This window comes from Bos taurus, chromosome 23, assembly GCF_002263795.3.
Source record: "Bos taurus isolate L1 Dominette 01449 registration number 42190680 breed Hereford chromosome 23, ARS-UCD2.0, whole genome shotgun sequence".
Lineage (NCBI taxonomy): Eukaryota > Metazoa > Chordata > Mammalia > Artiodactyla > Bovidae > Bos > Bos taurus.
The window spans coordinates 8,522,592-8,538,379 of record NC_037350.1 but is presented as its reverse complement, the minus strand read 5'-3'; the positions used below and the strand labels follow the sequence as shown (position 1 = coordinate 8,538,379).

Genomic DNA, 15,788 nt, shown 5'->3' with positions numbered 1-15,788 from the left:
CACAGGAAAAGATGCTCAGTATTATCAGTCATTAGAGAATGTAAATCAGGCCCACACTAAGGTGTTACTTCCCATGCACTAGGGTGGCTATGATTGGAAAAAAAAAAAAAAAAGGACAATAACAAGTGTGGTGAAAATGAAGAGTAACTGACACTTTCATATGTTGCAAGGAGGGAATGTATATGTCTAGAAACAGTCTGGCAATTCCCCAAAAAGTTAAATAGAGAGTTACCATATGATACAACAATTCCATTATAATTATATATCCAAGAAAAATGAAAACATCTCTACATAAACGCTTGTACATAAATGCTCATAGAAGCATTATTCATAATAACCAAACACTGAAAACAACTTAAACATCCATCAATGACTGAATGTATAAACAAAATATGTAATCCACACAATGGAATATTATGCAGTCACAAAAAGGAATAGAGTACTGTTCAGTTCAGTTCAGTCGCTCAGTCGTGTCCAACTCTTTGCAACCCCATGGACTGCAGCACACCAGGCCTCCCTGTCCATCACCAACTCCCGGAGTTTACTCAAACCCATGTCTGTTGAGTTGGTGATGCCATCCAACCATCTCATCCTCTGTCATCCCCTTCTCCCGCCTTCAATCTTTCCCAGCATCAGCATCTTTTCAAATGAGTCAGTTCTTCATATCAGGTGGCCAAATTATTGGAGTTTCAGCTTCAGCATCAGTCCTTCCAATGAATATTCAGAACTGATTTCCTTTAGGATGGACTGCTTGGATCTCCTTGCAGTCCAAGGGACTCTCAAGAGTCTTCTCCAACACCACAGTTCAAAAGCATCAATTCTTCGGCGCTCAGCTTTCTTTATAGTCCAACTCTCACATCCATACATGACTACATATACTGTTACACGCTACATGGAACATGGACGAACCTTATAAACAGTGTGTTAAGTTAAAGGAGCCAGACACAAAAGGTAAAATTCACTTACATGAAATATCCAAAATAGGCAGATTGATAGACACAGAGAACAGATGGGTGGCTGCCAGTAGCTTGAGGAAGCAGGAATTGAGCAGTGACTGCTAATGGGTTTCTTTTCGGAGAGATGAAGATGTTCTGGAGTTAGATGGTGGTGGTGATTGTGATAGTAGTGATTAGAAGCAGCGATTCACAACTTTGTGAATGTGCTAAAACCTGCTGAATTATACATTTTAAGAAGGTGAAAATTATGGTGTATGAATTATATCTCAAATTTGTAAATGTATATGTGTGTATTGGGTTGGCCAAAAAGTTTGTTCAGATTCTTCTGTAAGATGTTATGGAAAAACTTGAATGAGCTTTTTGGCCAACCCAATATAATTGTATGTATATCTCCATGTATAATGTGTTTTCCGGGCCCTCAGAAATGCCATCAGTCACTTCTCCAGATCTCTGAGCCTCTCCCATGCCTCCTTGGACCCCCTGCCTGCCCCACCCACAGGCTGGATTGCTCAGCTGAGCTGGGCAGTGACAGCTGGAGTGCTGTGGTCCACAGGGAGGCCTGTGTGCCCAGCAGCGGCCGGGAGGCAGGAGAGCCCTGAGAGCCGAGGCCATCCCACCTCTGCTGCAAGTTAACGTCAGCTTTCCATCACATTTTTCTCCCCCACCAGATGGTGAGTTTTCTAATTTGATCATTTTGTTTGCCAGACTTCTATAAAGAAATTTTCCTCTTCATCTATTTTGTTATTCTGAAATCTGGCATATGTAGTAGGATAAAGGCTTGATTCCTTCTCTTGATCATTTCTCTAGAGAAATGAGTTGGTGCTGTAGCAACCTCTAAAGGTGACCAATGAGTACTTTTTCTAGTTTTAAAATATTTAAGTATATAAAATAGGTTATACATTTTAACAAGTTAATATAAAACCAACAGTTCAGTTCAGTTGCTCAGTCGTGTCTGACTCTTTGCAACCCCATGGACTGCAGCACGCCAGGCCTCCCTGTCCATGGCTAATCCCCAGAGTTTACTCAAACTCATGTCCATTGAGTCGGTGATGCCATTCAACCATATCATCCTCTGTCGTCCCTTTCTCCTCCTGCCTTCAATCTTTCCCAGCATCAGGGTCTTTTCAAATGAGTCAGTTCTTTGCATCAGGTGGCCAAAGTATTAGAGTTTCAGCTTCAGCGTCAGTCCTTCCAATGAATATTCAGGACCAATTTCCTTTAGGATGGACTGGTTAGATCTCTTGCTGTCCAAGAGTCTTCTCCAACACCACAGTACAAAAGCATCAAATTCTTTGGTGCTCAGCTTTCTTTATGGTCCAACTCTCACATACATACATGACCACTGGAAAAATCATAGCTTTGACTAGACAAGCCTTTGTTAGCAAAGTAATGTCTCTCCTTTTTAATATTCTGTCTACGTTGGTCATAACTGTATAGAAGAAAAGTTATAAAGCCAACAGCCACCATTAATATAAAATCACCACCATCTAGGTCAAAAATAGAGAACTGCCAGGGCTCCAAAAGACCCCCATGGACACTTCCCCACCACAAGCCCTTCTTGTGGGTTTGTGGGAGAGCCTGGAGGGACCAACCATTCTAAATAGCTGGGGTTATTAGCTGCTTTGTTTTGGGTTTGACCACAAAGTATGCATCCAAAACCAAATAGTTCTGTCTCTTCTTGAATTTTAATTAATGGAATGATGTATTATTTTATGCCTGTCTTTTTTGTTTTCAAAATCAACATTTTCTTTTTATCATGCAACTAGATTCTTCTTTGCAGGAGTAGTCCCTTAGTTTTTATCTTTGCACAGTGTTCTGATATGTGAATGTATCGTGATTTACTTATCCAGTTTACTGTTTGCAGACATCAATGTTGTTTTCTTGTGAAAAATGATGCTTGGAACATTCTCATCCATGTCTTTGGATAAATATATGCGTGCGTCCTGCAGGGTGTATCCCCCGGAGCGGAACTGCTGCATTGCCAGGAATGTTCACTAGCATTACTAGATAATTCAGCTCACAAGCAGTGTGTGTAGGAGCCCAGGCTCCCTGTTTTTGCAGACAGTTGGTTATTAGCAGGCTTTTCTGTCGTTCGGAGTTTGTATTTTTTTTTTTAACGTTTTGATCATCATCATGGATTTTTATAAATTTGATGAGTCCCAGTCCTTCAGTCATTCTCAGCGATGCTCAGATTGTCCTCTCTTTGGTCAGTGGGAACCTCCTGAAGTTGACTCTGGCACCATTCATACGGTTTTGGAAGTGTCCTTGCTTCCTGGAATGAAGTTTTACGGCTCCTCAGAGCTGCAATCAGTCATTTCTCCAAAGAGCTAGAGAAGCAGGGGGCAGGCAACTCCGATCTCTGGAGCTGATGCAGGCTGCGGTGCTCACCCCCAGTCTAGAGGGGTCCCTTCCCACTCTTACCCTCCTCGGGTGGAAATGTTATAACTTGAATTCTCCCTGCTAGGCTTATCTTGGCCCTGTGTGGGGAAACGTGAGCGGGGAAGGAAGCCCGCTCTGAGCTGACCCCCACCCCTCACTCTGTCCAGGGGCACCTGAGCCAGCTTTGCAGCTTACTAGGGACAGCTGGTGTGAGGGCAGAGGGGCCCCCAATGCCCAGGCCCAGCTGGGGCTGCCAGAAGGTCCCACCCAGCCAGCTGGGGCCGGTGACAAAAGTGGTGAGAAGGGGTGCGGAGGCAGGGATCCTGGCCCCCGGAGGGTGGGGAGGCCTCCCATCAGAAGCGCCCCACCTGGGGCAGGGCCAAGTGGGGCAGGCGAGACAGCAGCCGGTCACCCAACACCCGGTGAGCAGGCGGCGGCGGCAGCCTGGCGTCCGATGGAGCTGCTGATAGAGGTGACACCAGATATCCTGCTGCGGGCGTGGGGGGAGCAGGGCAGGGGAGGCAGGAGCGGAAAGAGCCATGCTCAGGGGGCGGTTTGCATCCCAGCTCCTGGAAGGACCTGGGCTTGGAGCCTTAGGGCCCTCTGCAGCCTCAGCTTGCCCATCCAAAAATGGGGCACTGGGAAGGTGAAGCGAGTTCATCAACACAACGAGCCTGGCACGGTGCCAGCACATAGTAAGTGCTCAACAAACATCACGTGCTCTCATTACTGAAGTCGGGGCTGCTGAGGGCTCAGCAGGGGTCAGCAGGGTGGGGGATCAGCTAAATGCAGGAGGAGGCACAGAATGAAAACTCCAGGGGCCAAGGACGGGGTGGTTTCATTCACCACTGAATGGTCGGTGCCCTGTTCAATCTGGGCACACAGCGCTCAATATATATTTGTTGAATGAATACGTGAGAGTAAAACAGGGGCCCAGTAGCCACTAAGACACTTTATCAACTAATGAGGGCATCCCAGCAAGAATCCGAAATCGAATCCCAGGTCTACTCCGCTGGCTGTGCAACCCCAGGCAAGTCATCCCCATCCCAACCTCAGCTTCCTTACTTATCAAAACAGCAGTAACGGTAACTAATAAATGCCTTCCTCATCAGCTTATGGCAGGGCTCAAAGCAGAAACTGGATGTGAGGTGAAGGTGGTGCTGTCAGAGCCCTTCATCGACGGGGCACCCACCCCTGAGCCACTGCAGGTGGCTCACAGATGCCCCCTTCTCCAGAGCGTTGTTATTTTTTATTGTAGTTGATTTACAATATTAGTTTCAGGTGTACAGCATAGGGTTTCAGTATTTACACAATTTACACTTCATTAAAAGATACATCCAGATAATGGCTGTAATTCTCTGTGCTGTATAGTATATCCCCGTTGCTTATCTATTTTACACATAGCAATCTTTGTCTCTTAACCCCGTGCCCCTCTCTTGCCCTTCCCCGTCCCACACAAACTCACACACACACATACATTCACACTAGTCTGGTAACCACTAGTTTGTCCTCTACATCTGTGAGTCTGTTTCTCTTTTCCGTACACATTGGTCTGTTCTCCACATATAAGTGATTTTATGCAGTATTTGTCTTTCTGACTTCATTTCACAAACCATAATGTTCTCTAGGTTCATCCATGTGGCTGCCAATGGCAGAATTTCATTCTCTTCTGTGGCTGAGTAATACTCCAGTGTGTCTCTGTGTGTGTGTGTGTTGACACACCACATCTTCCTTAGCCATCTGCTGATGGGCATCTGGGTGGCTTCCATATTTTGGCTATGGTAAGTAATGCTGCTACGAAAACTGGGGTGCATGTGGCTTTTTGAATTGGTGTTTGGACCGCAGCTTTAGGTGGGCAGCCTCAGCTAGGGGTGTCTTGGAGGCCACGCTCTAGTGACCTAGTCCTGAGAAGAGGCTCCAAAGGCCTGGCCCCTTGCCTCAAAGGAAGACAACCCTGCACTTACTGCTCCCACTCCAGGGCTCCCTACGGGACCGGAGCTGGACTCAGCTGAAAGCACCTTTCCCGGCTCCTTCCCGACCCCATCAGACGTCCTGCTCTCTCCCTTCTGTGTGCATGCCTGCAGGAAACCACGGTCCAGGAATCTCCTTCTTGGGTACAGCTTCTGGGGACTCTGACCTAAGACAGGAAGTATTTTATAAAATCTGAAGTGCCCCACACAAGTCCAGGGTTGTTTTGCTTTCCAGAAAATGCTGGAAGGAAATGAGCTGACAGGCAGGGAATCTAAGTGGCAAAGGAAGTCTGCTCCTTGGGCAGAGTCGTGCTGCCCTGCTCTCAGGGAACTCACAGGCAGATAGGGGAGACAGCCCAGAAACAACGAGACTCATACGAGGGATGCCTGAGTGCGATGAAGAAGAACAGAGCAAGGTCGGCGGTGGAGAAGGACAGGGGCTGTCTTAGGTGCTCTGGGAAGGCCTCTCTGAGGAGGTGACATGGGCAGAGATGTGGACCTCTGCAGCCAGGCATAGGGAAGAGCAGAGCAAAGGCCCTGAGGCAGGAGGATATCTGATATGCCCGGGAAATGGCCAGGAGCCCAGCGAAGAGGGGAAGGCATGAGATGAGGCCAGCAGGACCTGACAGCCAAATCACACAGGGCCTTGTAGGCCACTAGAGGACTTTTTACAGGACTTGAGATTTTATTCCAAGTAAGAGGGAGCCATTAAAGTTTTGAGCAGAGGAGGAAGATGATCTCATTTAGGTTTTAAAAGGATCTCTTTGGCTGCTGGGGCAAGGGGGGCACAGGGGGACCAGGGAGAGGCTGCTGCAGTAATCTGGGAGAGCGAGAGCAGCGGTGTAAGTGGTGAGAAGCTGTGGGACTCTGGGGATCTTGACGACAGAGCCTGGTGACTGCACGAGGAGGGCTCAGAAGATGAACTCAACTACCAAGTTACAGAGGGGACTGAGGAAGATGCTAAGCTACACCACAAGGATGCAATCCACAAAACCCACACTGCGGGAAATCCTACAAGACAAACAACCCGGCTTCTCCAACAATCAATTGCCAAGGACAAAGGAAAAGATGGAGGGGGGAAGTATGGATTAAAAGAGACTAAGACTTATCAACCAATCACAATGTGTGTGGACCTTATTTAGATCTTGAGTCAAACTAGATGTGAAAAAAGAAAAAAAAAAAAAAAAAAGACATCTGACAACCAGGAATGTGAATGCTGAGTGGACATTTGACGATATAAAGAAAATGATTTCTTCTTAAGTGTGATGATGGTATTATGATTATGTTAGGAGAAATCCTTATCTTTTAGAGACACATCTTGATATATTTGTGATGAAATCATGCCTGGGATTTGCTTTGAATTATTATGGAAGGGAGGGGTACAGAACTGAAACACGAGTTTGGCCGTGAGTTGACAGCATTTGAAGCTGAATGTTAGGGACAATGATGGTTCATTATACTATTCTACTTTTGGAAATGCTTATACTTTTCCATGATAAAAAGTTTAAAAAGAAAAGGAAGGAAAATCAAGTCCAAGGGGAGGCGCTGAACAGCATAAGGCCCGTCCATACGTGTCAGGCCTGAACCTCAGCAGGGGCATCCCAAAGCCCAGCCTTTGCCCCTGCCCCACTTCGGCTGCCTTTCTGCTCTGGAGGTCAGTCAAGGCTGGACCCAGGCAGGTGAGGGATAGAATGTGTGGCCCAGAGAAAGCCCAGGTGGGACAGAGTGGGGCTGGGCCGGCTGGGCCTCTGCCAGACCCTGCAAGGAGCAGGGAGAGCCCTGGGCCACCTGTCCCAGCCAGTCCCGTGAGGCCGATCATCTAACGATCCGGCTCCTGGATCTCCTACCAGCCTCATCTCCTGCTTCTTCCTCTGGGTTCCTGAACTGATTTCCCCTCCTGCCCCTGTGCCCAGCTCTCTGAATCTACCATCCTTCCCTTCCAGGTCTGCTTCTACAGAAGACCATCCACAATCAATCACCCCCAGCCTTTGGGAGCACAACTTCAAAGGACTCTCTTCACTGGGAGGAGGGGTCATCTCCTCTGCATCCAGACTGCATAGGTCTGAATCCTGCCTCTGCCACTCACCTGCGAGTGTGACCTCAGGCAAGTCACTTGACCTCAGTTTCCACATCTGTAAAATGGGATGACCTCATAAGGTTACTGAGAAGACTAAATGAGTTAATAAATGTGGACAAACAGAACAGCGCCTGGTCTATGTCAGAGGCCCTCAGACGCCCTCAGGACCCCTGGCACTGCTCTGCAGGGCCTGCCTCACTTCTCCATGCCCTCCTGACACCACAGTTACTTCCTCTCCCATCCCAGCGTGTTTCTTTTTTAAAAATTTCCGTTTTTTATTTATTTCTGTCACACTGCATAGCATACCAGATCTTAGCTCCCTAACCAGGGATCAAACCTGTGCCCCTGCAATGAGTAGAAGCACATATTCTCAACCACTGGACAACCGGTGAGGTGCCCAGCAGGTTTTGTCCACCCCAGGATTGGGAGGAGGAAGGAGAGGAGAACACAAGCCCATGAGGAGACCGGTTAGAAACCAGTCACACATGAAAGCAACCTAGGTGTCCATTGACAGATGAGCAGGTAAAGAAGTTGTGACACATACATACCATGGAATATTACTCAGCTATAAAAGGAATGCATTTGAGTCAATTCTAATGAGGTGGATGAACCTAGAGCCTATTGCACAGTAAGTCAGAAAGAGAAGAACAAACGTCGTATATTAACACATATAGATGGAATCTAGAAAGATGACACTGAAGAACCTATTTGCAGGGCAGCAAGGGAGGCACAGACAGAGAGAGCAGGCTTGTGAACACAGTGGGGGAGGAGGGGTGGGACGAATGGAGAGAGAAGCGTGGAAACAGGCACATTACCACACGGAAAACAGAGAGCCGCTGAGAATATGCGGCATGACTCAGGGAACCCAAACGGTGCTCTACAACCTAGAGGGGTGGGAAGAGGTGGGCAGTGGAAGGGAGGTTCCAGAGGGAGATGACGTATGTATACCTGTGGCTGACTCGTGTTGATGTATGGCAGAGGCTAACACAATGTTTTAAAGCAATTATCTTTCCATTAAAAATAAATAAATAAAAAGGCAAAACCAGTTACAAATAAAAACTCTTCAAACCCAAAGTAAGCAGCATCTGACTCCAATGGCATCAAGTTCGCATTGGAGGGGAGTGTAATTTAAATGCTCAATTTTTTGAGACTTCTAAGAAAAATCCCAGGTATTATGAAGTGGAGTTTATGTTTTGTAAATTATGTTTTGTAGGAGTAATGACAATTGTGATGTAAACGCAGAGCACAGGGCGCTAAAAAGCAAACATTGCCCTTCCTGCCTGGTACTTGACCTCCCAGTACTCGCCCAAGAGATAAACCATCAGACATGCAGCTCTGGGGACATCGTTATGCAAATAGGCACATAAGATACATATGTATATTTTATTTTGGGCCGAGTTGCATGGCTTTTGGGATCATCTAAAGGAAATGGCAACCCACTCCAGTATTCTTGCCTGGAGAATCCCATGGACAGAGGAACCTTGCGGGCTGCAGTCCATGGGGTCGCAAGAGTCGGACACGACTGAGTGACTTCGACTTTGCCTTGACTAAAGGTGCCCCCCAGCAGTGGAAGCGCTGAGTCCTAACCACTGGACCATCAGCAAAGTCCCCATACGCATTTTTTGAATGGATCATACTACACATGTTGTTCTACAAAGTCATATGCTTTGACTTGCCAATATACCCTGCCATCTTTCCACCCTACTATTAAGCTCTGCCCACTTCTCTGGTCTTCAGCACCTAAAACAGCGCCTGGCACACAGAAGACATTCAGTCCACATTCACTGACCAAACAACAGAACTAACAGCTACCTAAAATCACAGCCTCTCATCAGGTCCTAATTATGTCACCAGCCCTCCTGATGGACATTTAGCTTTGCCACATGGACCATTCCACCCAGCTCTGCATGCCAAGAGGGCGCCTATAGGAGAAGCCCTGGGGCGTGGAACTGCCCCATTAAAACCTCACCCGTGTATTCTACTGTACAAACAGTTTATTGAATCACAGTATATTTCAACAACAGTTTCTAAAACATAGCAAGCTCTCAGCAAGTACTTGCTATTATTATTTATAAACATACAAATATTTCCGTATTTCCTAGTTTATACCTTCTCTTTCCTATAACTATTTATTTGCATTTCTCTTCTTAATTTTTTTTTAAATTTGCTGCAGTGGGCCTTGGTCGTGTCACATGAGATCTCTCATTGTGATGCTCGGACTCTCTCGTGGAACATGGGCTCAGCAGTCACGGCATGCATGCTTAGATGCCCTGCTGCATGTAGGGTCTTAGTTCCCTGACCAGGGACAGAACGCAAGTTCCCTGCACTGCAAGATGGATTCCTCACCACTGGGCCAACAGGAAAGTCTCTCTCTTCTTATTTTAATGTAAAAAATTCTAGAACTATGTGTATTTGAAGGAATAAACGCTGGCTTTCAAAAAAAACTTGCAGCTATTGCCAAAAGAGGTCGAGCCAACCTCAGCTGATGGGAGAGTTCCAGTTTCCCACACCCTCTGCCACCTAAGAGCTTTCTTTTGATGAAGACTTTTATTTCTCAAATGGATTACTCTTCTTTAGTGACTCCACCTTTGATCATCAAACCTCCTGAATAAATAATAGGATGGATCATTTTATTTCTAACAGCACTAGGGAACCAAAATTCATAAATGGACAATTACTTTCTAGACAGCGAACAGAAACACATGCAAAAATTTTTTCAATGGACATCTTAATTTTTTCAAACTGTCAACTTCAAACAAGTGTCCCTCAATACAAAACAAGAGAAAACTAGGAGCGCTAAGCCCCCTCCCCGCCTCTCTCCCCTTCTCTCCCCGACACCTCAGCCCAGTCTAGGGGACCCAGATTTAACAAATGAAAATACAGGACACTAAGTTAAATCTGATGTTCAGATAAACAACATACAAAATTTTTAGTACCAATATGTCCCATGCAATATCTGGGACATACATATACCAAAAAACAAACAAACCAAAGCCTACCAAATGTGTTGTTTCATCTGAAAGTCAGATTTAATTGGGCATCCTAGAGTTTATCTGGCAAGCAGACCACAGCCCCCACCCAGTGTCTAAAGATCAAGTGATTTTTAAATAGGAGCCAAGACCCTCTTTGCCCTCCCAGTCTTTAGTCAACCTACTACCCCAAGCTCGAGGTCTGCACAGGCATCCAGCCCACCCTCACAGAAATGCTCCCCACCCAGAGACGCCCCACCAGCTTCCCTGGGATTAGAGTCTCTGTGCCGCCAGAGCCATCTGGGGCCAGGTTCCTGCTGCTCTTCTCCCTTCAGCCTGTCTCACACCTTCCCATCCATCCTTTCTGTTGGGGGTGCTGGCAGTCCCTTCGGGATGGTGGCTGCTTTGGAGCCACCTGTCCAAGGGCACGTCCTGAGCCATACCCAGCGTCAGAGGGATGCAGAGGTCCTCAGGCCCAGCTACTCCACAGCAACTCTGAAGGGCCCCTCCAGCTCCAGAGCGCCCAAGCTGTGGGGGGCTCTCTGCTGGGCCTGCATCAGAGCTCCACTTTTAAGTCTATTTTTTATTCATTCATTGTGGCTGTGCCACACAGCATGCAGGATCCACCCTAGTTTCTGGACCAGGGATCGAACCTGTGCCCACTTCAGTGGAAGCGGGGAGACCCAACCACTGGACCACCGGAGAGTTCCCAGAGTTCCGCTTCTCTCTCCACTCACTCTCCTTCCTTGCCCTGCAGTCCACAGGCCAGGGATCGTTCCCCTGCCTGCCCCACCAGACCTGTCCCCACCTCCCCTCCCCGGTCCACAGGCCCCTGACCGGAAACCGGCCACTAAGTGTCCACAGTGGGTCGGTCTGCAGCTGGTTAATATTTTTTTTTTATTTGGGCTTTCCAGTACATTCTAGATTTTTCCACACAGGTACATATTACTTAAGTAATACAATAATAAAAATAATATTAAAAGCTTTTTTTTTCTTTAATAAAAATGTAAAACCAACCCAGCAGCCCTCCTCCTCTCTGACCTCCCACCTGCTTTCCCAGGGAGGTCTCCCGCCAAATCAGCGAACTCCCACCCCAAATGCCTCCCCAGTCCTGCCAGACCCACAGGTGGTTTCACTTCTCCACCGAAGGCTTTCTGCCACCAGCTGGTCCTTGCTGGGGGGCTATATGCAAATTCTGGAGGGGTTCTTAGTACTGGTTTGGAGCAGGAGGCTAAGTCCTGAGATTGGAGAGTAAGTGTAAGAGGGGAACCACCATTTGCTAACTCCGTGGGGTCCTCTGCACCAGGCTCTGGGGGCCATGGGAGCAGGACGCAGACGCTGCCTCCGAGGGCTCCACAGCTGGTGGGGCGGGGGCAATGGAAAGCCAGAGAGGATACTGTGTGAGGTGAAGTGGGCCAGGTGTGGGGAGGAGGAATTCGTGGAAGCTTCTGGAAGAAGGAAAAGTCTCAGCAGATCCCTGAGGGTGAGAAGGACTGGGTAGGGAGGCGGGAGGGGGCCCGGTCAGGGGATCAGTCTGTGCACAGGCCTGTAGGTGAGAGGAGGGTGGTTTATTTGAGGAATCGAAAGCAGTTCAGAGCAGCTGGAGGGCAGAGGAGGGAGAGGAAGCCCAGGCCCGGGGAGGGCAGCGGGGCCAAGGGAGGGAGACTGCGCTCTGTCCTCACCTCAAAGAAACAGGGAGGGGAGCCGAGCCGCCGAGGAACGCAGAGCAGGGGAGGGACAGACTCAGGTGAGGGTCCCATAAACGTCTCCGCCTGCCACACAGCAGGAGCTCAAAGAGTTCTCACCCTGAGCCTCTGAAACCATCATAGTCCCACCAGTCAAGCACACACTATCTGCCACGTGGAGTACCTAAAACCTGTGTCTCCATGGAAACGAGTCCCCAGCCCCGAGGTCCACAGCCCTCCTGCTCTTGCGTTAGGGAATACATTAGGGAATAACGGACTCTGGAGTCTCGGTTCAAATCCAAGCTCCTCCGGTTTCAAACCGTGTAACCTTGGACAGATGACCTCTCGGTGCCTCAGTCTCCTCATGTGTAAAATGGGGATAATAATAGTATCCAATTGGGCTGAAGTGAAGATTGAGTGACTCAATATAGAAAAAGTGGCTGCCTCCTGGCTCCTGGCAGATGCTGTGCACTGTTGGTTTCTACTGTTTTTTCTGCATCCCTCCCTTGGGCCAACCACTTGCAGGCACTAACCAAACCATGCTCCATATCCTCTCCCAGCCCTGAAGCATCGCACCCTTCCTTTCTCCATCACTGGGGGTGGGACAGAGCCAGACGGGATTGAGGACAACCCACTGACCTGGGCCTGGGGCCTTGCCCCCGCTCCCTCAAGTGCAGTGGACATAACACTGGACTTGGAGCCAGGAACTGTGCCCCGGGCTGGGCTCTGCTGCTGACCCTCAGACTCCCCCTCTGTGACATGAGGACAAGGACATCTTGCTGCTGTCTTATCAGCATGGCTGTCAAAGGAGCAATAAGGGCTGCAGATGCCCTGAGTATGTCCATGTCACAGGCACGGCCTTGTGGCTGGGCCAGGACTCTTGCTGGCAGCCTCCTCTTCTGGCCTACACTGGCTCCTCCACACAATCATAAGATCTGTTCAGAGCTCGCTGTGAGGACCCCAGAACCTGAGCATGGCCTGCCTCAGGCCTTCCCAGATGCCCTGATGCTGACCGGGACCCTCCTAAGGGCTGGGATAGAGACAGAGAGTCTGGTGTGGGCTCAGCACCCTGGGAGGCAAGTGCCAACCCAGAGGCTTGAGGCAAGTCAGACCTTCACCAGGGCCTTCCAGCAAGCCTGGACCAGCCAGGGACTCAAGCCTGGGGCCCCAAAAGACCCTCTAGAGCCATTCGGACCCCAGTATCTATCTCTAAATGCCATAGCTGCTCATCACCTCTAGGCCAAGGAAGGGCCTGAATGGGAGAATCTGTTTTCAGTAGCTCTTTGGTCCTGGGGGACGGGATGAGAGCCCAAGATGGGGCTCACCCGCCTCCTTCAGGGTGCCAGCTATTTCTCAGAGTTCAAGTAGATTCATTCACTCATTCCACAAACATGTACTTGGTGCCAGACCCAGGTCAGGTACTGGGCGATGACAGATGAATCACACAAACTCCTGTCTTAAAGCACTTCCAGTCTCTGGGTGACGGGAGAGGCATAAATAACCAAGGCACAAGGCAAGCTAGGCTGGAGAATGCAGGGCAGGCAGCACGGATCTCACCTGGGGTAGCAGGAAGCTACCTGGAGGAGGGCTTGTGAGTGGCTTATGGACCTGTGATGGGAAGGCCGGGTGGGTGAGGGATGAAACCTCCAAGACCATTGACAGACAGTTCCGTTTGCACCCCCCGCCAGGCCAGAGCCAGGACAACCTGAGTTATTTATGGTTGTGCCCAGAGAAAAGCGGCCACATGTGTCACTGCACGTGGGGTGCAGAGCTGGGCGGTAGAGAGTGGGGGGCGGCTGGGGCTTGAAGCTGGGTCGCGGCCAAGCTCTGTGGTTTGCTACTGTGTCCCTCACACCCTGATGACCTTTTAAGCTTTTCAAGGCCTCCCATAGGCAAAACTAAGGAGGAGAGAGAATTCCAACGGGCAGAAAGTGGCCTGGGGGCTGGGGAAGGGAGAAGGGCCAGACAGACCCTGGCCTCTGCAGTCTGTGCGGGCCATTTATCCTCACCTTCTCCTTCTCTTCCCCCTCCCATCTCAGCAGTGGGGAAAGGGGGCAGACAAGACAGAAAAAAATATCTTTCACTGTAAACCAGACAGGACCGAGGGCGGGCATCAGCTGCTGTATTTCTCCCCAGCCAACTCTGGTCCATAAACAGCCTACGCACCAAGCTGGCATCAGCCTACCCACCCTGTTGGGACCGGAACAAGCCAGGCCAGAGCCTTGGATGGGACCTGGGGCCTGGGTCCCACCTTCCCAAGGCACCTACTTCCTGCGTTTTTCCCCCACCCCCCGCCCCTCGGGTGAAGGCCTCCGCCAGGTCCGTCTCCCAGGGGGCCCAGCTCAGTGACATCCTGACACTGCTCCGGGTGATGCTCAACAACCCCGGCGCTTGCAAAGCACCCGCGGTCGCGCGCTCACCTCTCTGCAGGTAGCTGTCCGATCCTCCCCCCTGTCCGCCTCTGCGCCCGCCGCCAGCACGCACCCCTAGACTGGAGCGCTCCCTCCCTACCCCGTATCCAAGGGCCAGACCCCTTACCTGGGGGCAGGGGCGCCCGGCACCATCGGCGGCGCCGCGGGGCCAAGCGGGGCGTCTGGGGGCCCGGCCTCAAGCCCGATCGACTTCCCGGGGGGCAAGAGAGGCTGCGCCGCCGCGTCCCTCCGGACCTCGCCCGGGGCTGCGGGAAGGAGGAAGGTCAGAGCCGAGGAGGAGGGGAGGCGGCGGGCGGAGGCGCGCAGATGGGCGCAGATTAGCGAGGCATTTTTAGCGAGCCAATGGCGGCGCGGCGCCGGGCGGAGCGGTGGCTGCGCAGGTGGAGACGCCGCGCTGCTGAGGCGGCAGCTGCCGGCTTAGGAGGTGCGGGGGGCGGGCAGCACCCCCAGCGCCCTGGCCGGCGCCCTGCTCCTCCTCCCAGGGGGTGCTCCGTGGCGCCCGGCCGAGGGGCTCTGTCTGCGGTGGGCGGGCGCCGAGAGGGTCTCCCTTGGGTCCTAGTCCTCGGCCCCCCTGCGGGAGCCCCGTGGACCCCGGGGAGTGCTCCCCTTCCCCTCTCCGCCCTTTTCTCACTTTTTTAGGACGTTCCTCCCGCCGCGTTTGTTTCTGGCCTCGCGGAATCCTGCGTCCCCTGGGACATGCGGGGGCGTGTGCGGTGGGTAGGTCTGGAGTGGGTGTGTGTGGGGGGGGGGACATGCGGGGGCGTGTGCGGTGGGTAGGTCTGGAGTGTGTGTGTGTGTGTGTGTGTGCGCGCGCTCTGGAGTGAGAACCCCTCCTTCCCCAGCACCGCTCCCATAACCCCCGCACCCCGCACCAGCTTCTCCCAGAAATGCCCAAACTGGCCCCACGGGGAAGTCACCCAGGCCACCTCCTGGGGGCTCTCTGAGCGACTCGTTGGGACCTCCGAAGCACTCTTCCTGACTTAAACCCTGCACGCTTCCGGAAACCTAGGCACTAAGAAGGGCGCCGGGCAGCTCTCTTCACTTCAGGCTTGTAAGCAGCTGTCTTGGATTTATAAGGAGGGTTTATTCAACACCTATCTACTGAGAACCTGCTTCATGCAGGGCACTGATGAGCGGCTGGACTGCAGCAGAGTACGAAACAGAGCAAATTGGGGTCAGGGGGATAAATTGGGAGACTCGGATGGACATATATGCACACTGCTGCTGCTGCTAAGTCGCTTCAGTCGTGTCCGACTCTGTGCGACCCCATAGACGGCAGCCCACCAGGCTCCCCCGTCCCTGGGATTCTCCAGGCAAGAT

At 50.8% G+C, this 15,788-nt stretch overlaps 1 protein-coding gene across 1 annotated transcript in view; it reads right to left on the bottom strand.

The window, feature by feature from the left end:
- PACSIN1 (protein kinase C and casein kinase substrate in neurons 1) overlaps positions 1 to 14,702 on the bottom strand; it is a 64,963-nt gene extending 50,261 nt beyond the window's left edge. The window contains exon 1 of the mRNA NM_001101101.1: positions 14,575 to 14,702. The gene's annotated coding sequence lies outside the window, so the exon portion shown is untranslated. The remainder of the gene's footprint in view (positions 1 to 14,574) is intronic.
- Positions 14,703 to 15,788: the final 1,086 nt, after the last annotated feature.